The sequence below is a fragment of the Sorex araneus genome, chromosome 1 (genome assembly GCF_027595985.1).
Source record: "Sorex araneus isolate mSorAra2 chromosome 1, mSorAra2.pri, whole genome shotgun sequence".
Taxonomy (NCBI): Eukaryota; Metazoa; Chordata; class Mammalia; order Eulipotyphla; family Soricidae; genus Sorex; species Sorex araneus.
The window spans coordinates 29,570,366-29,593,876 of NC_073302.1; positions in this window are offsets into that span (position 1 = coordinate 29,570,366).

The following is a 23,511-nucleotide window of genomic DNA, read 5'->3' on the forward strand; positions in this document are numbered from 1 at the left end:
TTTAAAACATCTGCAGTATCTCTTCCCTTTAAGGGAAGCAGAGTTCTTTTTTTTTTTAAGTTTTACTGAATCACCGTTCGATAGTTACAAGCTTTCATGTTTGGGTTATAATCTCACAATGATCAAACACCCATCCCTCCACCAGTGCACATTCCCCACCACCAATATCCAGGGTATATTCCCCCCCTTTTCCACTCTCCCCCTGCCTCCATGGCAGACAATATTCCCCATACTCTCTCTCTACTTTTGGGCATTATGACTTGCAACACAGACACTGAGAGGTCATCATGTTCGGTCCATTATCTACTTTCGGCACACATCTCCCATCCCAACTGGTTCCTCCAGCCATCATTTTCTTAGTGATCCCTTCTCAATTCCATCTGCCTTCTCCCCTCCGCTCATGAAGCAGTCTTCCAGCTATGGGGCAATCCTCCTGGCCCTTGTATCTACTGTCCTTGAGTGTGAGCCTCATGGGATGTCATTCTATACTCCACAAATGAGTGCAGTCCTTCTATGTCTGTCCCTCTCTTTCTGACTCATTTCACTTAGCATGATACTCTCCATGTCTATCCATTTATAAGCAAATTTTATGACTTCATCTCTCCTAGCAGCTGCATAATATTCCATTGTGTAGATGTACCAAAGTTTCTTTAACCAGTCATCGGGAAGCAGAGTTCTTTTCTTAAGTAGCTAGAATGGTCTAAGAAGTTGAAAGGCTTGTCTCCCTAGTTTGTTCCCTGGTGTGGGCTCATCCTAAATGAATTATAACTATTGAATAGCTATTACTTGTCAATCTTTTATGAGCACACATATGTATATAATCTGATTAATATTAAATTTTCCTAAGAGACTTATGTTATAAATACCATTATACCTAGATATCAGTTGGTCAAAGAGACCCTAATGCATACCCAAGTTCATAGAGATAATAAGAGTCAGAGACACCTACAACCGAGATCACTGAATTTAGAACCTAATCTGCATCCTATAGAATATCATGCTAGTTCTAGATAGGAAACAATATATTTAACCTTGATAATTCCTATGCTCATTGTATCAAGAAAAATTATTCTATTCATAGTCACATTTAAAGAACAAACAAGAGTTTCTCTGGTTATTAAAAATTAATTCTATTTTCATCAAATCTCTTGTGGAGATCAAAGGGAACAAAATTCCTAGTCTGGATTAGTACTTATCAATAGCTTTCCTCTGCTGCCAGCTATCTTGGACACAAATCTACTCTGGAGTCTCTCAAGTATAAACTCCCACATTATCCTTTAGACCTGGCTGCATTCTCTTCTTTTATTCTGTTCCTAGTTCCTTCCTTTTTCTTCTCTGTCTTCTTCTATTTGTGATTATAAAACAAAAACAAGTCACTTACATATGTAGGATCTTACATCAACAATTTTATGGACCTAAGAGGTAGTGCATGTTTTTTTTACATGGACAAGTACTAAGTTCACACTCTGGGACCACATGTTCTTCTGGCACCAACAGGAATCAACACATACCTAAGAGTAGTATCTGAGCAACACCAGGTGTGTGTGGTGGGTTGGGGGGGAGGGCACGGCGCAAAACATACCAAAAACCAAATCAACAACAACCAATTTTAAGTGTTCAGCATATTATTTTAAACTATAAGCAGTGTTGTGAGCAGATCTCTTACTTCCTCATTTTGCATAACTAAAGCTATAAATATATAGAATAGCAGTTCCTTCCTTCCTCTTTGTCTCTTGCAGTCCTCATTTTATGGCCTTCTATGAGTCAGTAAGTGGAATATTGAAGTATTTGACCTTTTGTGACTGGCTTATTTTATTTTATTTTTTAAAAAAATTTTTATTTATTTTTTAATTAGCGAGTCAGAGTGAGGGTACAGTTACAGATTCACACATTTTCGTGCTTGTTTTTCCCTCATGCAATGTTTGAGAGCCCATCCCTCCACCAGTGTCCACTCTCCACCACCAATGAACCCAGTATCCCTCCCACCCCCCCAATCCCATCTATATAATGGAATACTATGCAGCTGTTAGAAAGGATGAAGTCATGAACTTTGCATATAAGTGGATCAACATGGGAAGTATCATGCTAAGTGAAATGAGCCAGAAAGAGAGGGACAGACATAGAAAGATTGCACTCATCTGTGGAATATAGACCAACAGAGTAGGAGACTAATACCCAAGAATAGTAGTATATAATACCAGGAGGTTGGCTCCATAGCTTGGAAGCTGGCCTCACACACTGGGGGAAAGTCATCCCAGATAGAGAAGGGAACACCAAGTAATATGTGATTGGAGATCCTGCTCGGGAAGGGAGATGCATGCTGAAAGTAGACTAGAGACTGAACAGCATGACCACTCAATACCCTTATTGCAAACCACAACACCCAAAAGGAAAGAGAGATATCAAATTGGAATGTCCCGCCAGAGGCGGGGTGTGTGACTGGCTTATTTTACTAAGCAATTTGTGCTCGAGGTCTATTTTCTTTGAGTCTCCTTCTATGACCCTTCTTCTATCCTACTATACACCAACTCTTACATAATCCAGCTTGATATGTTGTTGTTTTTCTATCATATGTTTCAAAAGATTACGCATCTCATATCCCATTATTTGGTGAATTTATGGAAGACTGGGGAGAGGGAGGAAGAGAGAGGAAGAGAGTGAGAAAGAGAGAGAAAGAGAAAGCAATATGGCAATAAGTAAATTTCAGCAGCTTGACATGGTTTACATCTCTTCTAGATTAATGATGAAGCCATGGAGCCTGGCTGTTGCTTATCTTAGGAAGTTTTACACTAAGCCAGAACCAATTTAGTTGTAGGAATAACTATTAAAATTATCTTAAAGTCTTGAAAGTTTGATTAATTTCATTCGAGTATTTCTTTCACTAAAGGAGTGGTTGTATAACTCTAACTTACATAGAGTATAATCTCATTTCTGACAGTGTTAATAGAACAGTCATTGCAATCTTATTTTAATAGAAAACATTGAATTATCTAATTATGAAGAATAGAAAAAGCAATTACAATACATCAATACTAGAGAATAATCAACAGATAAATAAATTCTTGTTTTTGAAAAACCCTCAATGACACATGAAATTTCTTGCATTGGGCTGCAGATAGGATAGAGAAGTTGTCACAATTTATCACATCATACATGCAAGATTTATGCTTTTCATTGATATGTCATACACTGAATGTATTACAAAGAGCTATAAACAAATACTGAACTCTAGTCAATTTTCTTATAGTGGAAAGAGTAAGTAATTCTGAAATGAATTTCTGTGTATTCTAGACTGAAGCAAGTGAGTATATTGAGTATAATGTGAACCCGTTTTTTCACTGCTGACAAGTAAGCAATAAATGAGAATAGATGGAAATTGAGAGTGTACTTTTGAGTATGGGATTGGAACAGGAGGAAATAGTTTGAAATAATGTATCTGTACTCAAATACATATACAGTCACATAAATTTAGCATATATTATGTATGAATATATATTTTATATAGATATAGAAATAGTTATTAAGATATATAGAGATACTTTTCATATCTGTCTCATGGGAAGTTAGGAAGAAATAATTAAGAGTACATGTAATGTCCAGGTAACAATGAACACACCTGAAACCAGAATTTTGTTTACAAATACCATTTTATAATAGGAGAAATGCACGACTACTTGGACAAATGACAGATCCCAGGATTCGATCAGCAAAGCACAAGGTAAATCTAGATCATCTTGTATCAGAAAGTAATACATTTCTCTTACTCTTTCATTTTAAACTTTTTTTTTTGGGGGGGTCACACCTGGCTTTGTACTCAGGAATTACTCCTGGCCGTGCTCAGGGGACCATATGGGATGCTGGGAATTGAACCCTGTCGGCCGCCTGCAAGGCAAATGCCCTACCCGCTGTGCTATCACTCCAGCCCCTTAAATTTTTTTTAATAGGGCTAATATCTGTCTACTAAGTAAGACTTCAGAATGGAGACATTACTGGCGCCCATTCAAGCAAAATGATGAACAACGGGATGACAGTGATACAGTGAATATCTGTCAGTCCTGGGATGTGAGACCTCTCCCAGCGTAGTGTGGCAACAAAGTTTGAATTCAGGGTCTTGCATGTCATAGATATATGCTTTGCCACTTGATCTATGTCCCCTGCCTTAGAGCAGAATACATTTCTTAAAGAATAGCTAGAGCATAAAACTTAAAAAACTCTCCCTGGCCAAAATGAGTTAATTTGTACATCAAAATGCATAATGGTGCTAAAAATGAGAAAACCTAAAAACAAAATTGAAACATGTGATTTTATTTATACCAATAACTAAATAAATAATGAGGTGGTGAGTTCTTTTAATAGGATGTCAGCAAATAAATTCAGAAGGAATGATAGAGATAGAAAATCATTAGTGGATGAGGCTGGGAACATAGTTCAGAGTGTTAGAGCATGTGTCTGACAGGCAGTTGGTCCCTGATTTGATAGCCAGGCAGCACTTTACTGGGTCCAGTCCCAAGCACAGAAAAGCTAACTGTTCAGCACAGAGCCAGGTCAAGTGTCACCAGGAGATGTCCCTGGGCTTGCAAGTATTGCCCTCCCCAAAAGAAATCATTAATGCATGCAAATTAGTGGAACAAGATTTAATGAGAGATAGAATATTTACTTGATTTCAAACTATTATCACACTACTTTTATTTATTTTTTTAATTAATAGTTCATTTTTAATTAGTGAGTCAACGTGAGGGTACAGTTACAGATTTATACATTTTTGTGCTCATATTTCTCCCATACAAAGTTCGATAACCCATCCCTTCACCAGTGCCCATTCTCCACCACCAGTAAACCCAACATCCCTCCCACCCTCCCCAGTCTTGTCTCCCCCCACCCCACACTGCCACTATGGCAGGGTATTCCCTTTTGTTCTCTCTCTGATTAGGTGTTGTGGTTTGCAATAATATCACACTACTTTTAGAGGAAAACTATATAGTGACATTAGAATAAAGAAAGGTGGGAGACACCACCTATAACAAGATGATCAAAGTGAACAAACCAGGACTCTTTGCCTCAGTGAAATACGCTGAGAAGGATACAAAATTCCTGTGGTGATTTTTCTTGTCTAAAGGACAAACCTGAAATTTAGATTAGACCAGACAAATCTTAATCGAAGGATGTTGGGTAAAACACTCTTTTAGACCCATAAAATTGTTAACGTCAGATCCTATGTATGTGACTTGTTTTTGTTTTTATAACCACATATAGAAGAAGACAGAGAAGAAAGAAGGGACTAGGGAGAGAAGAAAAGAAGTGAATGGAGCTGAGGCTTAAAGAAGAATGTGGGAGTTCATACATGAGAGACTCAAGAGCAGACTCATGTCCAAGATAGCTAGAAGCAAAAGGAAAGCTGTTGAGAAGTACTGTTCCAGGCTGGGAATTATATTCCCTTTGATCTCCACAAGAGATTTGAGGAAAAATGGAATTAATTTTTAATAACCAGAGAAACTCTTGAAGACTCAGACTCTTCAAAACTGTCAAGGTCAAGGAACACATACTGAGGGCCTGGAGAGATAGTACAGCGGGAAAGTTGGGTTGGCCTTGCACATGGCCAACCCAACTTCGATCCCCAGCATCCCCTGTGGTCCCCTGAGCCTGCCAGGAGTAATTCCTGAGCACAAAGAAGTAGCCCCTGAACATTGTTCCGCACGACCCCCAAATCAACAGAACAAAACAATTAACAACAACAAAACCAGCACATATTTCACACATGAAATTCAAGAAGATAAAAAATCATGCAAATTAAGTGCACTCACGCTTTGATTGTAGACCAAGGTAAATAAATGTATAAGAACATTTGTAGGCAGGGGTGATAGCTTCAGTGGTAAAACTAACTACCATCGGCAAGATCCAGTGTCTGAACACCATATGGCCCCTGGTCACCAATTACTGTAGTTCTGATGGCCCCCTGCCCCCCTTAGCACCTCTGGAGATGTGCTCATATTTTCGGCAGAGAAAGCTACAAATACTCTAACCATATGCCAGAGGAATTTATATCCTTATCATTAAAAGTAAGTTATCTACTCTTAAAAGAAGAAGTTTATGGATAATATATGGCATTTGAATTTAGATTATGAACTGTGAATAGTATCAATGTTAAATATCTTGATTTTGATAGTTATGGTTATATAAGAAAACCAATACTCTTTTATTTATTTTTCAAAATTAGAACTATTTGTTTTTTTATAAAATTATACACTTGCATATATAGTTGTGCACACAAAAACATGTACCCATGCATATAGATAATAAAGAAAAATAACTGAAGTTAATGATTTCTGGGGAATATGAAAGAGGTTATCTAATTTTTCAGGATGTTTTGGTTCTATAAAAATAAAACTTAATTAATATATACATGTTTAATTTTAAGCTCCTACAATATTATACCAGTAACAGCTGTGCTGGTCAAAATTATTATCTACCTGATTATTAAGAAGTGTATTCATATTTTTGGCAGAGAAAGCTACAAATATTCTAACCATATGCCAGAGGAATTTATATCCCTATAACTAAAAGTAAGTTACTTAACATAAGTTGTCATGCTCTTAGAAAAATATTGTTGAAATGTAATCTCTTTAGAAAAATATCACTTGTACCTTTCATGAATGCTAGACCCTTCCAGAAATCAATTGTCAATTTATCATTATCTAATAAAGAGCCAATTTCAAAGGAAATATGACAATGGAAAATTAAGTTTTCTGAAAAAAAAAGTGAGAAGAGATAAGTCCCCGCATCTAGAATATTATTCTAGGAAAGTGAGCCTAATTAAGAAGTCTCATCAGGGGGCTAGAGTAATAGCACAAAGGGTAGGGCGTTTGCCTTGCATGTGGCCAACCTGGGTTCAAATCTCAGAATCCCATATGGTCCCCTGAGCACTGCCAGGAGAAATTCCTGAGTGCAGAGCCAGGAGTAACCCCTGTGCATCGCCAGGTGTAACCCAAAAAAAGAAGTCCCATCATATGCTGAATACTCTTTCTTTTAATTTGCTTTTATTGAGGTAATATTTACTTTCAAGAGTGTAAGTGTTTTTTGCTTTATTCAATCACACAGACTACCCAAGAGACAATGTCCCCCTCAATCACAGTCTGTTGAACCCTTTCAGTCCATTCCCCACCTGAACTCTGTGTTGAATCCAAGGATTTTTAAAAGTAAGGTTTTATTTTATTGTAGTTGAGATAATACATAACACAGCCTTGCATGCGGCCGACCCATGTTCGATTCCTCCATCCCTCTCGGAGAGCCTGGCAAACTACCAAAATTATCCTGCCCTCACAGCAGAGCCTGGCAAGCTACCCGTGGCATATTCAATATGCCCAAAACAGTAAAAACAAGTCTCACAATGGAGACGTTACTGGTGCCCGCTTGAGCAAATCAATGAATAACAGGACGACACACTACAGTGCAGTTGAGATAATATAGTTATGGTAGTCTTAACAGTTAGGCTCTTCGTATTAAAAGTTACTGCATCTTCCCCTCTGCCCAAGTGTCAAAGACCCTCCATCACAGGCCTCATGTCACTTGTTTCTCCTCTTGTTTGTCTCGCCCACACTTCCACCTCAGTCCTCTGTCTGCACAGTTGGCGACCTCAGTTCTATAGTCAAAGTCGTAGTCTTGGCCAAGTTTAAGGGCTGGATTTCATTGAACCATGTCTCTGTTTCCTACTTTCCTGTTTTATATACCACACATGATCAGGATAATCTGGTTTTGTTTGTTTGGGGTATACACCTGCCAGTGCTTAGGACTTAACTCTTAGGTCTGCATTTCTGACAGTGCTTGGGGACCATATAGGATGCGAGGGATTAAACCCAGGCAGATTATATGCAAGGTAAGTGCCCTACTTTGGCACTATCTCTTTGACTGGAATGGCCATTTGCTTGTTTGTTTGCTTTGGGGCCATACCCAGTGGTGCCCAGCTGTTACTCCTGACTCTTGCTCAGGAATCACGCACATTGCTCCAGGGACCATATGGGAGGCTGGAGATAGAACAGGTCAGTGTGTGCAAGGCAAAACCTTCCCTGCTATCTTATCTCTCTATGGTCATTTTTGAAATGACTCATATCTTAATTCTCCTAAGATATGAGTATGGAATGATTTTTCTTACACTCCTTTGTTAAGTTGATTCCTCGGTACTTGATTCTTTTCTAAGAGTTTTAAAGGATATTGCCTTCTTAACTCCTTTCTCTCGTTCATTGTTTAGAAATACGGTCAATCTTTGTGCACTGATTGTTTTTAGTCTGCCGTTTTATCATATATGTTTATTTTCTAATCCATCTTCAGTTGAGTCTATAGGACTTTATATGTGCATTATTATGTCATTTACAAATGACAATTGCATTACCTCTTTTCCCATTTAGACTTCCTTTATTCCTAGTTGATGTGGTTAAAACTTCTAATACTGTGATGAATAATAGTGGTGAAAGCAGACATCCTCGTCTATGTCTGATTTCAGAGGAAAAGCTTTCTTTTTTTTGCCATAAAATATGATGCTAGCTATAACTTTGTCATACACAGCCTTTATTCTGTTAAGATATGTTCCTTCTCTTTGCATTGTGTTGAAGTATTTTGGTTTTTGTTGCAGTGTTGAGGGGGTTAAACCCAGTGCCTTACATATGCAATACAAGTGCTGAATTACTGAGCTATACCTTTGGCCCCTTGTTGAGACAGTTTAAAAATTATAAATCAATGTTGAATCTTGTCAAAAGCTTTTCCAGAATCAAGGATATGGTCATGTGATTTTTTAAAAAAATATTTCCTTTTGTTGATGTGGTATAGTACATTCATCTGTTTGTATATGTTGAACCTTCCTATAACCCTGAAATAAATACCTCTTGATCATGATCTATGACTCTTTTAATGTATCATTGAATTCAGTTAACTTAGATTTTGTTGAGGATCTTAGCATTTATGTCCATTAGAGATTTGGGTCTGTAGTTTTCTTTCTTCTTCTCTTTCTTTTTTTTTTCTTTTTTTGTAATGGCTCTTTCTTCTCATGCTATCAGGGTCTTGTTGACCTCATAAAAGCGAGAAGAAGAATTCCTGCTCATTTAATTTTTTTTTGAATAGTTGAGAAAGTGTTGGTAAAGGTCATCTTTGAAAGTTTTTTTTTGATGTGTGCTTTTGTTTGGAGGGATTTTAAAAACCACTGTTTTAATTTTCTTCCTTTTAATTGGCCAGGCCAAGCCTTTCCTCCTGATTTAGTCTAGTTATATGATTCTAAAAGTTCAACTATGTTTTCTAGATTCTCTACCTTAGTGGCATAACATGATCACGGTAAATTTTTATAATCATTTGTTTTTTATGGTGTCTGTTGTCACTTCACCCTTTTCTTTTGATCCTATATGTTAGAATTGATTTTTCTCCCCCCGTGGTGAATCTTGCTAAATGTTTGTCCATCTTGTTTATTCTTGCAGCAAGCCAGCTCTTGATTTTATTGATGTTTCTGTATTGTCATTTTTGGTTTCTCTTTTACTTCTGGTCTCATTTTTGCTACATTTTCCTCTCTACTGAATTTATATTTTAATTTTTTCCTTCTTTTTCTATTTCCTTAAGGCATGTTAAATAATTTATTTAAGCTTTTTCTATTGCTACTGCTGTGTCTTGTAGGCTCTGATACCTTGTGACTTAATTCTCAATTTATTCCAGGAATTTAACACATACCTCTTTGCGATTTCCTTATTGACCCAATAAGGATTCACTAGCATGTTGCTTAGTCTTCAAATGTTTATGTTTCTTTTTTTTTTTAGCTTTCTTTTTATGGTTGATTTTTCATGTTATTTGATTTTGATCTGAAAATATACTTGATGTGAGCTATTATTTCAATCTTCACCTTTTTATTGACATTTCTTTTATGCTCCAGCATGTGGTTTGTCCTTGAAGATGCTCCATGTGCACTAGAGAGAATGTGTATTTAGCTTTTTGGAGATAGAGAGCCCCTATAAAAGCCTATTAAGGTTAGCTCTTTCAACTCCTGCTGGAAGTGGGATGTAACTCTTTTGTTGAGTTTTCTGTGTAATTGGTGGAGTAAGGTGTTTAAATCTCCTACTACTATTATGTTGCTAGTGATGTCTTTAAGAGAATACATTCTCCTATTCTAGGAAATACACAATTGCTCTCTCTGACTTACTCCCCAGTGGTTCACATTATGTAATATGCATACATAGAAGTAAACACAAATAGATTGGTAAATGGGGAAAATATATTGGCAAATCTGGAACCTCTTATATGAGGTTCTTTTGTGCTATTCCTGCAACTTCTCTCTAAGAAACAATTGTAGTTATGTATTAAAATAAAAATTATCCCCCAAAAGGAATATAATCCCAGTACATTATGATCATAAAAATGTAAAACATTAAAATTATATTAGGGCCGGGTAAATAGTTCAATGAACTGAGTTCATGCTTTGCATGTGGGAAGCCTGGGTTCCATTCCCTTCACCACATGGTCCCCCACACACTAGTAGGAGTAAATCCTGAGCATAGAGCCAGGAGTAGTGTTTGATCACCACTGTATATAGACCCAGAACCAAAATAAAAGTATCACTGTATCACTGTCATCCCATTGTTCATCGATTTGCTCGAGCAGGCACCAATGAAGTCTCCATTTGTCCTAGCCCTGAGATTTTAGGAGCCTCTCTTTACTCATCCTTCCCAACAGTGCAGCATTGGAGGCTCTTTCAGGGTCAGGAAATGAGACCCATCATTGTTACTATTTTTGGCATATAGAATATGCCACGAGGAGCTTGCCAGGCTCTACCGTGCAGGGAGGATACTCTCAGTAGCTTGCTGGGTTCTCCGAGAGGGAGAACTAGACAATAAGAAGTAGTGCGCCGCAAATGTGGCCACGTGCTTCCGGGAGCTTTGTTTTATGGTCTCTGGATTTTGGCCATTGATGGAATTACAAGGCACGAGGCGGAGGGGTGGGGTGCGCAGTTTGTGGGTGTGACTGCCTAGCTACTGTAAAAAAGGGCATCTGGGTGGAGGAGGCCCGGTCCTGATCTGAGCAGTCTTGGAGATCTCAGCCCCGGGTCCCACACACCTGGATTCTCTGCCAGTTCCTTCATGCGCAAGGCTCATCTGAGCATATGGAGAGTGGCCTTGAGCATGGCTGTAACTGCTTTATTTGTTTTCCTTATTGGTATACATAGTAAGCATTTAGATAAAAAATACAATAAAATATTATTGCTGGCTATGCTCCATTTTAATTTTTAGGAATTATATCATAAAATTTGAGTATATTTTTTTCATCTAAAAATTGTGGGACTATTTTTAAAATAGTCTCATTTTCTACAAACTTTGAAAACTCAATGTTTTTAGGGGTGAAGAGATAGTACTGTGGGTTAGGTGCTTGCCTTGCACATAGCTGACCCAGGTTTTGATCCTTAGAACCCCAGGTATTCTTCTGAGCCCCACCAGGATTGATACCGTGGCACATAGCCAGGAGTAAGTCTTGAGCACAGACAAATTTGATCAAAAAAACAACCAATACACACAAAAAAAACCTCTATGATCCTATTTATTTATTCTTTTACTATTATAGTTTAGGTAACATGATTACAATAGTATTAAAGTTTATGGTATTGAGATACTGCACCTTCCACCACAAAAGTGCCTTAAGCCTTCTACTATTGTCCCTATTTTACTACTAATCTTCCTCATTATTCTTCCCAATATCTTCCCCTTTGCTTGAGAATCTAATTTTGCAATCCAAGGTCATGGAAAATCCAATGACTTTAAATGCATATCCATTTGTTCAACGTGAGGTCTTATTTATCACTACACTTTAATAGTCAACCTCTTCTTCCTTTTTTTTTTTTTTTTGGTGGGGGATCACTTTTTGGTGAATTTTTAGGTCACACCTGGCGATGCACAGGGGTTATTCCTGGCTCATGCACTCAGGAATTACTCCTGGCAGTGCTCAGGGAACCATAGGGGGTGCTGGGAATCAAACCCGGGTTGGCTGTGTGCAAGACAAACATCCTACCCACTGTGCTATTGCTCCAGCCCCCAACCTCTTCTTTCTTGTCACTTTCAATCCCCCTTTTTTTGTTTGATAGTAACCTCCTTTAATGGTGAAAAATTTGGAACAAGTACACAATGTACAGTAATGGTTATGTATATTATGATAGAGGCATTTATAAACTATTAGATTATTCTCTGGAAAATAAACACTATGTGTTTATCTCAGACAACTTAGCTGTCCTATTTTCTGATGTGTAATCAGACTGTGTGAACAAATTTCCTTTTTGGGCAACTGGAGAGGTCTTATGTCCAATTGCTTCTCTGCATACTTGCAAAAACTCATAGCCTTTGGCAACTTTCAAGTTTTCAAAACTGTGAGCTGTAGCTGTTTCTTTACTTCAGTGTGTGTGTGTGTGTGTGTGTGTGTGTGTGTGTGTGTGTGTGTGTGCATGATGCCTCACAGGATTTCCAGGCAGAACAAATTGCTTATTTCTCTATGCCCCAGTGACTTTTTTCTTCTTTTGCCTCAAAAAGTATTTACTCTTTAAGGGTGAGTTGCGATTTTTTCTTTCTATAACTTTCTCTTCCTTTACTAGCTTTTCCAGGACACAAAGATCCAACTCTTATCCCTAAATCCCTAGTGTTTGGCACTGAATTTAGTGACATCTGTAGCACTGTGGTCCCGTTGTTCATCGATTTGCTCGAGCAGGCACCAGTAACGTCTCCACTGTGAGACTTGTTGTTACTATTTTTGGCATATTGAATATGCCACGGGTAGCTTGCCAGGCTCTGCTGTGCGGGCGAGATACTCCTGATAGCTTGCCGGCTCTTCGAAAGGGACGGAGTAATCGAACCTGGGTGGGCCACGTACAAGGCAAACGCCTTACCCACTGTGCTATCGCTCCAGTCCTTGGTGACATCAGGACTCAATAAATATCTACAGAAAGTGGGTATCCAAGATCTGAAGACACTTATCTCATGAAATATTTCCAACATCCTCTAACTAGAAATTGTGTTCCCTCTAGTAGGTAATCAGATTTTTTGAATCACTTTTTTGCCTGAACATAATTATCTGTGACCTTTCTCCCACTCCCCCCAGTTTGCCATCTCATTCCTTCATGACATACCCCAGTCATATGATTGCTGAAACTGCTTTTTATTCACATCTCATACTCCAGCAGTATGTGGCCTGTACGTTCCATATTTGTTCTTGAACAAAAAGCAAGGGAAATGACTCAGAATTTAATGTACAATACAGTTTTTTCTCTTTTTGCACAGGCCTGTCCCTCCAACCACTTCCCCATTGCACAATGAACCAGGGTAAGGCTGCTCCCAATGCTAAAATTAGTCAGGGTTACTAGAGGTCATTCACCTGCCTCTGAGTAAGAAAAACTTGTAACTCAACTTCAAATGTGGGCCTCTTCCTTTTTTTTTTTTTGTTTAGGATGTCTGTGTAAAATAAAAAATATTAGCAGGACAAATATTAGTAAAACTGATGAGAAGATAAATTGAAATTTTAATTGAATGCAATAATAGGATGATAGATCCTATGGCGTCAGAGTTCGGAAAGTTGTCTGACTGTCACAGCAATTGCACTTATACCAGTAACAAATATATTGCTAATATGTATGGTTACTTAAGATTAATCATGTTGGTTGGCATTATAGTAAACTTACATTATGGATACAGGATACAAAATCTGAGATTTTGCCAGAGTCCAGTAGAACCTTAAAAAATTTTGCATCTATTGAACAAATATTTCAGGCCTTCTATCTTGTATCAACTCTACTCTAAAAAATGACAGAGAGGGGGCTGGAGCAATAGTAGGGCGTTTGCCTTGCACGCGGCCGACCTGGATTCGATTCCCAGTATCCTATATGATCCTCTGAGCACCGCCAGAGGTGATTCCTGAGTGCAGAACCAGGAGTAACCCCTGTGCATTGCCAGCTGTGACCCAAAAAGCAAAAACAAAGAAACAAACAAAAAATGACAGAGAGATCATCACAATTTTTTCCCTTGCTCTAATTTTTATTTTTTATTGCTATTAAATAAGTCAAGTTGACAGTATTTGTCCTGGTGACCAAACTTGCAGTATTGCTACAGGAGATGGAAAGGATGTTTATAAAGCAGTTCAGATGTTTTGACAGGCACTACGTAGGAACTTTTTGTGATTATTCCCCACTCAGTATTAATGTGTTAAAAAATCAACCATGAAATTGCATTTCTAAGGCACTTCTGCTTTTGACTTTAAAACTTCTCAATAGTCAAGTTCACTGACTCCCATTTGATTATCGGTTTTTAAAATTAAACGTGTTTGCACCATTTAACAAAGAAATAGTATTTTGATTATTTTTAGAATATAAATGTACCACTCTCAGTAATGTTTCATGTAGTTACTTTTCTTTAATATCCATATTTCCTCCTAAATCTCACGGAACATTAGAAAGAGAAGGGAATTTGAGTACCATCTAATTCCAGACTGCTCCAGTATTTTCTTGGTGAGGGTATTCCCAAACTAGTGCTCAGGACGTCCTGGGGTTATTCCCTAGTTCCATGCTTGGACTGGTGATCCTGTGCTGCTTAGGCCAGCGTGCTGGGGGTCATACCTGGCAGTACTTGGAATATACCTGGTGGGGCCGAGTGATGCTGAGATTCAAACTCAGTCCTGGCATATGCCAGAGATATGCCTCTAACTACTAAGCCTTCCCCCATCACCCCTCAAAGTGCTTCCTTTCTAAGGACTTGATCTGAATAACTTTTGCAGACCAAACTGTACTTTATTTTTATTTATTAATGTTCAGAGTTTTCATTTTCATTGAAGACATAATTACAGTATTTCCAACTCCAGAATTCCAATTAGTATGAGCTAGTTAGAACTAGCTGAGGGCATTGTGTCTGTTAGTCCTAGAATCAAATTACTTGGGTTTGATTCTTCCCTCCACCACTAACTGTATATAACCTTGAGCAAATTTCCAAAAGCTCTGTACCTTAGTTTTCTTATATGTAAATCATGGATAGCAGTAATACTTATCTCATATAGTAGTGAGCTTTCCTAAATTATTACATTCCAAATGAAGAAAAGTGCCCCCTTGGTTTTAGCCAATGTTTTTTTTATATATATATAATATTAGATTCTAATAGAATATTATAAATGCATTCATTTGTGATTATTCAGTACTACTTTTCAAGACTTCAGCAAGGTTCTGGAATCCCAGACTGGGAACTATCACATGAGAATAAACTTCTAAAAAACTCAGAGAAGTGAGTTGCCTATAGTCATCTAGCTTGTCAGGGTCAGAACCAGAACTAGAACCTGGGCCTTCCAGATTGGATTTTGCATTTACTAGAATAATGAAGAGCTTATTCGTAAAGGTCACAAATACATGCCCACACCACATGGTCTGAAAGACACAGATGAAGACACTAGAAGCACTTTATGTGATAGGTTCTGTGTACACCAAAAGCAGATATTGAGATTCCATTTCATTTGGAATAACAGAACCCCCTAGACATCTTAAGAGTCTGAAGATTGCGCCTTGTCATATTTTACCCTGGCACATAATTTCTTCCAGGAAATTTCTTAAGTATTAACTGATAAATTGACAAATACCACAAGACTCTAAATAATTCTATAAATATTAGATGAGTGTAATCGATACATGTTTTTTTTAAGCATGAATTCTGCTGTAGATCTAAACTTGATGGTATGAAATGGCATCACTATAAAACCATGAGATTACTTGAATGCACACAAACTCAGTGATCACAGTGGGCAACCAGTAGCCACAGCTGCCCAGTAATGTACTGAGGAATGGAGGTAGTGACAAGAAGTGGTCACACTGCAGGATGAAGTCAGCAGGCCAGCTGCTAATAAATGTTCTCACTGTAGACGGCAGACTCAGCTACACTTCCTGGTGCTGAGTAATATTCTCAGCCAATTCTGACACTTTCCCAGAATTATTTCAACAAATTGCAATTATTAAATGTCCTACATCTTCTGAGACGTTTCTGAGAAGTAAAAATTTGAGAATAATAAAGCCAAGAAGGCCAGGGATCCATTGTATTTACTGGTGGAGGGCTCATTAATAATCATATATGCTTTTGGGGTGGATACAAAGTGTGGGAACGACAATTTAGTGTATCATTAAGTTATCATTAAGTTTTAAAATATCCACTTACTTTGACTAGTAATAGGTATATAGAAACCTACTTTAAGGAAATTATAGAGTCAGATATTCATAATAGTCTATAATTATTGTGTAATAGCAATATATGGGAGCAATCTCAATGGCTAACTATTGGAATCTTAATTTAGATATTTCTATTTAGACAGTTTAATTCTAAACACCCATTTTACATTACTGGGGAAGGGTGTTGGGCCATACTCAGTGGTGCTGAGGGCTTAGTTCTGGCTTAGTACTCAGGGATCACTCCTGGCAATGCCAGAGGGATCATACGTAGTGCTGGATATTGAACCAGTTTGACCACACCTACATTAATCCCTGTACTATCTCTCTGGTCCTTATTTTGGGATAAGATTGATTGGTATAGGAAATTACTTAATATATAATGTTAAGTAAAAATTCAGAGTATTTCTTACTGCATACTATAATCCAGTTTATAAGAAAATAATGATAAGTTTTAATAGAGAGAAAACTGAAAAGAGACAGACCAAAATATCACTGTATCACTATCATCCTGTTGCTCATCGATTTGTTCGAGCGGACACCAGTAACGTCTCTATGTGAGACTTGTTGTTACTGTTTTTGGCATAATAAATATGCCACGGTTAGCTTGCCAGGCTCTGCCATGAAACAAAATATAAACATAATATATCTGACAGGTGGGATTACAAATGATTTTATTTTTATATGTTATGTGGTTCTGCACGACATGTAGTATTTTTATAATTAACTAGTTTGTTGGATAATGCATAGATATATTTACAAAATTTCATAAGAAATGAAAAGTAATCAAAACACCTAATTTTTCTTTACAGAAACAACATTATTAACAATTTCTTGTATATTCTTACAGAGATCCTATGGTGTAGGAGTATGTGTAGAGTATATGTGTATGTGTATTCATTCAGTCACGTATGGAAGATGTTTTATATGCTATGCTATGATGTTTTATACTTTTTCCACTTAGGAATAGTTCTAGGATATTATTTTACATTGAAAAATATGTAGTTACTCCAAATTTTAATGGCTGTATAATATTCTCTACTATGAATGAAACATGATCAATTAGTCCTCTACTGATGAGGATTTGAGTTATTACCTATATATTGCTATTATAAGCAATGATACCAAAATTAGCCCTATATACATGACTTTAATCACATATACTTGTGTATCTGTACCTTGAATTCTTTTATACAGAATCAGTGAGGGGCCAGAATGATGGTACAGTGGGTAGGGCGTTTGACTTGTATGCGGCTAACTTGGCTTCAATCCCCAGCATCCCATATGGTCCCTCAAACACTGCCAGGAGTAATTTCTGAGTACAGAGCCAGAAGTAACCCCTGAGCACCACCGAGTGTGGTCCAAAAAACAAACAAACAAACAAAAAACAAAACAGAATCAGTAAATCAAAGACATAAAATTTAAAAATGCACATTTGAAAATATTTTTAAAAGGTTTTTTTGTTTGTTTGTTTTTTGCTTTTTGGGTCACACCTGGTGATGCACAGGGGTTACTCCTGGCTTTGTACTCAGGAATTACTCCTGGCAGTGCTCAGAGGACCATATAGGATGCTGGGAATTGAACCAGGATTGGCCACGTACAAGGCAAACGCCCTACCCACTGTGCTATTGCTCCAACCCCTAGAAGTTTAATAATTATCACTTCATGGTCTAGAAACAATCCTTTTAAAATTCTTTGATATAACAATCCTAAATATATTATTTTAAAAATGTATTGAGGGAACATGATTTTTAAAAAGTTATCATAGTTGAGTTTCAGGTATATGATTTTCCCAACATCTATCCCATCACCCAGTGTCAACCTTCCTCCACTTGTGTTCCCAGTCTCCCTCCTGACTCCAAGCCTGCATCCTTAACATGTCAAGTTTGGTTATTTGGGGCGGGGGCGGGGGGGTCTCCTGCTTTCAATGCTGTTGGTTCTATGGTTCAGATGTGTAGTTGTACAATAAACACCTCTACTCCATCAAGGTGCCCAAATCCCTGGTCCCTTTTCCCTATTACCTTTCATCTGCTTCTTCTGACTTCCTTCACCCCCTCTCCTCCTTCAGTTCAGTTCCTTTCCTCCCCTATCCTTAGTTCTATAGTTCAGGGACCAGGAAATCTAGGTATCCCTTGCCCTTGACACCTTGCATTCTCTTGGCTTCTTATACCATAGATAAGTGAGATCATTCAGTATTTGTCTTTCTTCTTCTGATGTACTTCATTCAACATGATGTAATGACTTGATCATGATATACCACTGTAAAATAAAAGGGGTTTATTATTTATTTCAAAGTAATAAATTTCCCATTGTAAGTATTTCTATTATCTGAAATAGTAACTGATATATAAAACATTATTCATTAACTCTTAATGAAGTAAATGAAATAATGAAAGACACGCAGGCTGTTTTAATTATTGACCATCTATAATAACAGTACGTTCTTTTGCTCAGGGCTGGCGGAGACTCACAAGCAGTGCTCAAGGAGCCTAACTGGAAGTCAAATGCAAGGCCCCAATGTGGTGGTGGTGCTGGTGTGGGGATCAGCACCAGACACTTGTAAGACATGTGCCTTAACCTCTGCACTAGCTCTCTGGCGAGGACAGTATATTCTTGTACCAAATCAGTTGTCCAAGAAGCAGAGCCTGAGGCAGATATTCACGTAGGTACACAATGTCCAGTAATGGTTATATGCAATATAAACCAGGCATTTTATAAACTATGAGTTTATTCTCTGGAATATCTATACTATGTGTTTCTCCCAAACAACTTAGCTGTTTTGAAGACATATTTACCAGTAAGACTCGGATAAGAATGAAGGCCCAGCACTGAGTAATGGTGTCTCTTTAGGGCAAGTCAAGCCTTGCTCTGACTGAGAGGAACTAACTGGGGCCTTGACTGAAGGAAACTTTGGAGAATAGATCACACTGCACAGATGGTCATCGAGTAAATGAGACACTAAATATTTGAAAAATCATAGTTTGGGGCTGCAGGCTGAGGCCAAAGAGGAACATTTCTAGCGATGATGCTATTGTGACCCTTCAGGAGTGAACAGTCAACAGCTGGGGAAATGGATACCAAGAAGACACCAACAGCGTCCATCACACTAACCAACCGTTTCCTTGTTTTATTAGCATAAAAATGTTAATTCACAAATCTATTCATTGTTCCTCTTTCCTATTTACTCAAAGTTTCCTCTTCTTTATTTATTTTAGCTAATGCATATATAAATGCAGAAAGGTAAGCAGACAAATTCTCTATTCTTTCTTTTTTTTTTGGTTTTTTTGGGTCACACCCAGCGATGCACAGGGGTTACTCCTGGCTCTTCACTCAGGAATTACCCCTGGCGGTGCTCAGGGGACCATATGGGATGCTGGGATTAGAACCCGGGTCGGCCACGTGCAAGGCAAACGCCCTACCCGCTGTGCTATCGCTCCAGCCCCTATTCTTTCTAATTAGTAAAAGTTGGTCCTGGTCTATCTTTTAATAAAACATGATGGTTTCCTATAAAACATATACTAAATGCATAACAAAATAAATACAAACAAAAGTGACTGTTTAAAAGGAGGAGTTTAGTTTATTGGTAAATATAAGCAGTACTTCCAATATTCTCAAGTTCATATTTTCCTGAATTGGACTTTTGTTACTGTTTGGTAAGTGGTGCTTCTCCTTGGATTTTGATGACAGACTTCTTTCTTCTGAGGTTTCTCAGCAATCTTGGTTTCTATTTTCAAAAATCCCCCTGTATTTTTGGGCAGATGGCTTCACTCTCATCACTCATCAGAGGTGAGAGAGAGGAAGTCAGGGATCCGCATTGCAAAAGTCAAAGTTCAAAGGTCTGTAAAGTGAAGTTCACAGAAGAGAAATGGTTTATCTAAGTCATGTTAGAGGTAGGGACTGTGTTAGGACTCTAAACATCTATCTCTCCTAATTACTCTCTGGGATGAGGAGTCAGTCCAAGCACCACACCCTCCATTCTGCTTAGCATCTCCAGGAGAACAATATTCCCAAGCACAGATAGTGAAAGGTCCTCTCAGATCCCCAAATATCACTAAAATGACCCCGAATTCAGACTCTCTGAACATTGCCTGAGAGCCATCCCCCCAACTCTCAGAAAAAGAAATCAATGTTGGATCTCCTAAAGAAACATTAAACTTTTTGCTTTCCTTTTAAAATAAGAGAAAAAAAGCTAAAGAAAAAAAAGGCAGCAGAGATAGAGAAGGGAACACCAAGTAGAGAATGTTGGGAGGACTCACTCGGGTTGAAAGCTGCGTACCAAAAGTAGACTAGAGACCGAACATGATGGCCACTCAATACCTCTTTTGCAAACTACAACATCCAACAAGAGAGAGAACAAAAGGGAATGTCCTGCTGTAGAGGCAGGGCGGGGTGGTGGGGGTTGGGGTGGGGGTGGTGGGAGGGATACTGGGAACAAAGATGGAGGAGAATGGGCTCTGGTGGAGGGATGTAAGCCAAATGCAAACATGAAAGTTCATAAGTTTGTAACTGTACCTCACAGTGATTCACTAGTAAAAAATTTAAGAAAAAAAAAAGAAAAGAAAAAATAGCCTTAACAAGGGGATGAAGCAATAGTATAATGGTTAAGGTATTTGCCTTGCACGCAGCCAACTGGAGTTTGATCCCCAGCACCACATATGGTCCTCCAAGTCCATCAAGAGTAAACCCTGGGCAATTCTGGGTGTGGCCCAAAAAGAAAAAGATGAAAACTTTGGGTGCCAGAGAGATAGTACAGCAGGTAGCGCTCTTACCTTACACAAAGTCAACCAGGGTTACATCCCTGGCATCCCATATGGTCCCCTAAGCCCTGCCAGGTGTGATTCCTGAGTACAGAGCAAGGAGTTTCCCCTGAGGTTCACCAGGTGTGGCCCCGAAACAAACAAACAAACAAAATAGCCTTAACAGTTTTCCTCAGTGTTAGGTGGACGAAAAAGATTTTTTGTGTACTCCCACAGTACATTCAAGTGTGAAGTAAGGCAAGGAGAAGATTGCATTAGACTTAGATACTTAGAGCGGGGAAATTCTGTGTCATGTGAGCACTTTGGATTATTCAGGAAATGCCTCTGAGACTTGGCTTTCCTCTCTATTGTTGTCCTTGGAATTGCCAAGTGGCAAAAGAAACAAACGGAGACTCTCACTAATTATTTACAGGAACTTCCCTGGGGGACCAAAATTTGTCTTCTATGGATGGATTTTAAGATCGCAGACCTTCTGTATCTCCACCCTAAGGAAGCCACACTTTGACAGGTCACCCTTGGGAGCTGGGGAAGTCTCAGGGCAGGACATCTACATGGGAGAATAATTATAGTCTCAGACAGAGTTACATTTAATTAACAGGGTTGCTTTGTTCCCCAGAGCAAACACTTGCACATGGTTTCTGTGGATAAGATGGAAGAAAGCAAACATTTCTGGATCTAGGAGGGTGCTCTGAGGTCTTTCTTGGGTCTATAATTTTAAAGGAGGCTGCATGACTGAAGGCAAATGACAGAGCTCGGTCCAGCGACCCTCACTGGTGAGGAAGGACAAAGGAGTTGCCATTGCCCCAGAATTGATCATGTTTCTGGTATCCTGGTGGATGCTTTACTTTCATCATCTTATCCAACTGCCACACTGGCGCTATGAGTTAAGGGGTGAATCCTTACTTTATTGATTAAAAAACTGGCCTAGAAGAAAACTGAATAGCAACGGAGCTGGCAGACAAGTCCAGCGGAGCTCCCTGGGAAAACCTTTCCTTCCAAGACAAGAGGCAGTTATTTCCTACTCTCCCTTTCTGTCCAGCCCTCTGAATTCTCTGGGTAAATCAAAGACAACATTTGGTTTGGCCACAGTGGGATTCTACTTATGTTTTGTTAACAGATGCAAATCCATTTTGAATTTTCCTCTCCTGGGCAAAACTGGCTCTAGGTGTCACACTCCAGCCCAAGGTTCCCTCCTTGGGTTGGAGACATTCCCTACCCTGGGAGAGATTTCACACCTCTTAAACCTCAGCTCATTCTGTGTTTACAAATCCTCTATTTTTATCAGGGCCGCTCTGAAGTTTTCAAGTCTGGCATGCAGCAAGGGCCCAGGAAATGCTGGCTGCTGTGAGCACAGGCTAAGCAGACGGGACAGGAGCCCTGAAGTACAGTGAGCACGCGGTGTTCTCGCCTCGTCCAGCTGTTCTGGGGGAGTTTCTTTCTTGGGCAGCCACCAGATTCATGCGACACACCAATATCTGATATCTGAGTAGGGAAGAGGGAGACAGTCTGATGCATGTGTCTAGCTCCTGCCCTGTTCCTGGCTGGGCAATGACCTTCTTCTTCCTCCTGCTATTCCTGCTTCTCCTCCTCCTCCTCCTCCTCTTCCTCCTCCTCTTCCCCTTGCTCCCTGCAGGCTGGAATCCCTCTTAAGCCTCAAGTACACCACTCTCCATTGCCCTGCCCTGGAGAGTTCTGGCCGAAGCCTGTCTGAGATGAAACTCCCTATATTCTCTAGCAATAAAATTTATGCCCATTGCTACTTAGCTACCCGCCCCCTTTGAATGGTTTCCGTATTGTTTCAACACTAAATCATTGCATGTGTATTATTATTAAAATTATCTGGGCCTGTAACTTCACACTCATTTTACAAGATTTACTGAGGTTAAATAATGTGCTAAAGTAACGTGCTGGCAAAGGCAGACATTCAAACCTGGGATCTTTGACTCGAAATTTCATGCTTCCCCACCAAGGAGTGAGGCAGTATGTGATATATTGTGTGCTGGAGGAAGAGGGCATCAAAGGCCTTTTCTGCTGAGAATAGCTAACACCACCAGTTTCACCCAAGAAAGCACAAAGAGGTGATTTAACAGGAAATGGGTTGTGGGGCAGGACTTGGCTGCATTTGTGTCCACTTCCTGTGTTTCACCTACTGGTGACCTTCAGTACACCTTCTGTCACGAATTTAAAATGAAGAATCAAAAATTTCACCAGGAAGGGGTTGGAAAAATAGTACAGCAGGAGAGGCGCTTTCCTTGTATATAGCTGCCCTGGGCTGAATGGCCGGCCCACCCATTTGGTTTTTTCAAGCCCACCAGGAGTGATCACTGAGCGCAGAGCCAGTTATAGGCCCTGAGTACAGCCAGCTGGAACCCCCAAACAAGACAAAACAAAAGCAAAATTTTAACAGGACTCTGAAATATACCTGTGAGCTTCACGAATCACAAATCACGAATCACGAAAATCCCGTTAATCATCGATTTCTCAGGCAAGCTCAGTAACCTCTCAATTCGTCCTTTCCCTGAGATCTTAGAAGGCTATCTCGACTTGGCCCTCCCAATGATGTCG